Source organism: Benincasa hispida, chromosome 4 (assembly GCF_027475165.1).
Source record: "Benincasa hispida cultivar pf3 chromosome 4, pf3_genome.v1.1, whole genome shotgun sequence".
Classification (NCBI taxonomy): domain Eukaryota; kingdom Viridiplantae; phylum Streptophyta; class Magnoliopsida; order Cucurbitales; family Cucurbitaceae; genus Benincasa; species Benincasa hispida.
This window is the reverse complement of record NC_143481.1, coordinates 51,152,227-51,157,403: the sequence shown is the minus strand read 5'-3', so window position 1 is coordinate 51,157,403 and position 5,177 is coordinate 51,152,227.

The following is a 5,177-nucleotide window of genomic DNA, read 5'->3' as shown; positions in this document are numbered from 1 at the left end:
GAAACACCTCTTACCTAGGGATTATGGCCGAATTATTGAACGTTGGTAACTGGTTTTATGAGCATACGTGAGTGATGTGAGGTAATAAAATGGTTTATTACCTAGACATCGTAGGTTAAAATCCAATTATAAGAGTTATATTTAGATAAACTACATAGACTTAGGGTTGTTTTATTAGTCGAAAAGAACCTAAGTTTAAATCTACGGAAATAGAACACTTCAGTGGCAGTTTAATAACTTCTATAAGATAGAGTTAATAGAAAACTTCAGTGGAAGATAAATAACATATACGCTACGTTATTTTTTAGCTCTCACGTCTCTAAGAGTTCACAATCCAGATTTAAGCGATACTTTGTGTCACCTTGGGAGTGACCACCCTTCGAAAAGTATTTTTATAGCTTAAATATAGATATCGGTTAATAAGAGGAAGTTGTTCAAATATAAGTCTATTATACGATAAATAGATTTCAACTACCACATCTCCACATAGTTTATACCGTGAGATTCATATGACGCTTCGTGTCACCTTGGGAGTGATCTCCCTTCGAGGAGTATTTTGTATGAGTCAATATCAAGGTAAACGGAGGAAGTAGTTCATAGTAAGTGGGTGAAGGATATGTGTCTATATATCCTACGGTCTCTTCCGTTAGTCTGAACCGTGAGATTCCTATGTTGCGCCTACTGGTTTGTTTTAGACAGCCCTTTGCTAGTCGTTTAGCGATGGTTATCCCCTCGGAGGGTTGTCACATAGGATTCAGAACAATACAGGCTTCAGTAAAATGAATAGGGTCTTATAGTTCCGTCTTGGATATTGTCTTCTTTTTCAGAGGCAACTTCATACCGTGCTATAGGATCTGAAAATAGCGGGTCACACTTACAAGAATTACTAAGTTGTTAGTAAAGATCTTCACCGAAAACGATAACTAAACGACTATAGGAATAAGAGTTATTACGGAGACAACAGGAATAAAAGTTATTCGAGAAATAGTGTTTGGTAAAAATTGTTTGTTTTAGTGGAGTATGTGACTGCCCTCGGTAGCACATATTCTGACTCACTAAAGTATCTTTGCAAATAAATAATGGTTATGGGGTCATTATTACTTTTTGCTAAAATTTGATCTTGGATTTAGTTACAATTTGCTCATTAGAATGTGTTAGAATTTAATCAGCATGTCGAATTCTAGAATACTCACTTCTGATGTACATAACAGTAAAATCAAATCAACAAACAAATTACTAGCGGTTAATTACACCAAAATAGTTTTAACAGAGGATTGTCCTCTGTCTCCCAACTCAACTCAAATTATGAATTATGTAGATGAGAATGTTGAATTAGAACAACAAGATAAATATGATTTACTTGTTATCGAAGCATGTATAGCGGAAAACGATAAAATAAGGATAATTGATTCAGGTGCCGCTAATCATATATGTACTACGCTAATCATATATGTACTATCTCACAAAAAACAAGATCATGGAGACAGTTGACTGAAGGTGAAACAATCTTTAAGGTAGGAACCGTGGAGATTGTTTTAGCAAAAGCAGTGGGAGATGTGAAGTTATTTATAGGATATAAGTACATTTATTTGAAAAATGTATATTATATTCCTTCTATGAAAAGGAATCTAATATCCGTCTCTTGTTTGCTAGAACAAAATTATAAAGTTTATTTTAAAAATGGTGAAGTGTTCATTAATATGGGAAATAAACAGATTTGCTCTGCAAAATTAGAAAATAACTTGTACATGTTAAAACAAACTGAGGTTAAAGTTGTGTTGAACATAGAGATGTTTAAAACTGTTGGGACTCAGAGATTTCTCCAAATGCCTATCTTTGGCGCTTGAGACTGGGTCACATAAATCTCAACAATATTGAGAGATTGGTTAAGAACGGTCTTCTAAATAAGTTGGAAGACAGTTCATTACCACCTTGTAAGTCTTGTCTCGAGGGTAAAATGACAAAAAGATCTTTTTCTGGAAAAGGTCTTAGAGCCAAAGAACCGCTAGAGCTGATTCACTCAGACCTTTGTGGGCCTTTAAATGTTAGAATAAGAGGAGGGTATAAATATTTCATCAGTTTTATAGATGATTATTCAAGGTATGGGCATGTTTACCTAACACACCAAAAGTCTGAAACTTTTGAAAAGTTCAAAAGAGTATAAGGCTGATGTTGATAATCAATTAGGTAAAAAGATTAAAACACTTCAATCGGATCGAGGTGGTGAGTATATGGACACAAAATTCTAGAACTATTTGCTAGAACATGGAATTCAGTCTCAACTCACAGCCCCTGGCACACCTCAGCATAACGATTTGGCAGAGAGAAGAAACAGAACCTTGTTGGACATAGTTCGTTCCATGATGAGTTACGCTCAGTTAACAAATTCTTTTTTTTTTTTTTTTTGACATGCAGTTGAGACTGTAGTGTATATTTTGAACATGGTTCTCTCGAAAGAGGACGTAGAGGATGTAGAGGAAATCTATATTAGATAAGGAGTTGGGGTTGTCCAGCATATGTGTTGGTGCGAAATCCTAGAAAGTTAGAACACTGTTCAAAAGTGTGCCTATTTGTAGACTACCCTAAGGAAACAAGAGGTGCTTTCTTTCATGATGCTCAGGAAGATAAAGTATTTGTATCGACAAATGCAACCTTCCTGGAGGAAGATTATATAAAGAACCATCAACCTCACAGTAAGCTAGTAATAGAAGAAATGTCCAGAGAAACGACAAATGTATCAACAAGAGTTGTTGATAGAGTTGGTCCTTCAACAAGAGCTGTTGATAGAGCAAGTCCGTCAACAAGAGTTGTTTATGAAACTGATACTTCACATCTTTCTCAAGGGTTGGGAATGCCTCATCGTAGTGGAAGGGTTGTCCAACAGCCTGATCGGTACATGGGTTAAACTGAAACTCAAGTCATCATACTAGATGATGGTTTAGAGGATTCATTATCTTTTAACCAAGTAATGAATGATGTGGACAAAGAGTAATGGATTAAAGCCATGGACCTTGAAATGAAATCTATGTATTCAATTCTATATGGGATCTTGTAGATCAACCAGAAGGGGTAAAACTCATCGATTGCAAATGGATCTAAACTCATCGGTTGCAAATGGATCTACTAGAGAAAACGAGACCAATGTGGTAAGGTACAGACCTACAAAGCTAGACTTGTGGCAAAAGGGTTTACCCAAAGAGAGGGGATAGATATTGAAGAAATCTTCTCTCTAGTTGCCATGATTAAGTCTATTAGAATACTCTTGTTCATTGCCACATTTTATGATTATGATATATGGCAAATAGATGTCAAGAAAGCTTTTCTGAATGGCTATCTTGAAGAGAATATCTATATGTCTCAACCAGAAGGGTTTATACAACAGGGTCAAGAGCAAAAGGTTTGCAAGCTTAATCGATCCATTTATGGATTAAAACAAGCTTCTATATCCTGGAATATGAGATTTGACTCTGTGATCAAATCTTATGGCTTTGAACAAAATGTTGACGAATCCTGTGTATACAAGAAAATCGTCAGCAAAACTGTCACTTTTCTGGTATTGTATATTGATTATATTATACTCATTGGGAATGGGTAGAATATCTAGCTGACGTTAAGAGATGGATAACTTCACAATTTCAAATGAAAGATTTGGGAGAAGCACAGTATGTTGTTGGAATCTAAATAGTTTGGAATCGCAAGAACAGGATATTGGCATTATCTCAAGCATCTTATATAGACAAGATGTTGTCAAGGTATAAAATGAAAAATTCCAAGGAAGGATTTTTACCTTTCAGGCATGGTATTCACTTGTCTAAGGAACAGAGTACTAAGACACCTCAAGAGGTTGAGGACATGAATCGAATTCCATATGCATCTGCAGTTGGGAGTTTGATGTATGCAATGTTGTGTACTCGTCCCGATATATGCTATTTTGTTGGAATTGTGATGCGTTGCTTTATCCTGCGATGAAAAGATATGTGAATGCGATGATCATGCAAGTTTTCCTAACAAAGGGCAAGTATAAGCCTTCTTAGGGTCCTGGTAAGTCCAGGGTTGAATGTAAGGATTACCAAATAGATATGTGATGGACTCTCTCATCCTATTGCGATGCTGATTAAGAAGTAGATGGTGATTTAACTTTGATTTTCTAATGCGATGGAATTAAATGCACAATGATGAAAGGGTGGTGTTGTAACAAATATGCAATAAAAAGGTTTAGAAGAGGTTTTGCTAGCATTTCTTAAGATATTGTACAAGTCATGTGATCATGCTATACACAAAGCGAGACAGCTGGGAGTCGGCATCCCTCTTGTATTCCTCTCCCACTTGGGAGTCGACATTAATCCTCATGGCGGCCCGTAGTGCAGCAGTAAACGTCTTGAGATCCAAGGCATGCACCATTCCTCGCAGTCTGTTCCTCAGGCCCTAGATGAATCTCTCTATCCTTGCTGCCTCGGTGGCTACTAGTTCAGGAGCAAAACAAGACAACTTATCGAATTCTTGCTCGTATTCCTCCACCTACATAACCCCTACCTCAAGTTCAAGAATTATGCCTGTTTATTGTATCGGGTGTTGGTCGAAAAGTACTTCTCATAAAAGCGCTCCTTGAACTGCTTCTGGGTTACAAGTTCATCATTAGTATCAATCATCTTTTCTGCTGAACACCACTAGATTTCTGCGTTACCAGTCAAAATGAAGATTGCAGCTTGTGCTCTTCCAGGCACCTTATAAAACGGAATATTGTCTCAATAGATGACAGCCACAACTCTGTGTTGATGGGATCCCCCAACGATCCATCAAAGGGGCGAGGGTCATACTTCCAGAAATCCCTCAGAAGTTTAGCCTCAAGAGACAGGCCCTGCATGTCTCTGTCCTGCGGTCAGGTTTGTCGTAATGACTCGGGTGGCATTAGTTCCTCCTGAGCCTGGGTCTGGGCAGTCTATCCTACTATCGTGCTACGGATCAGTTCCTGCAGCTTTCCCATTAGAGATGATGCAACAGCTTCACTAATTCTGGCTTCCATCGCCTTTTTATCAACTTGGGTCACAGGCAGATTTGGAGCTGTCGGAACAGTCTAGCTACTCTTAGCTCTCTCTGCTTGCATTTCTTCTCTAGTTGTCTTTCTTGTTCTAGGTTTAGGTGCCATGTCCTGTCATAAATTCGTATGTTAACTAACT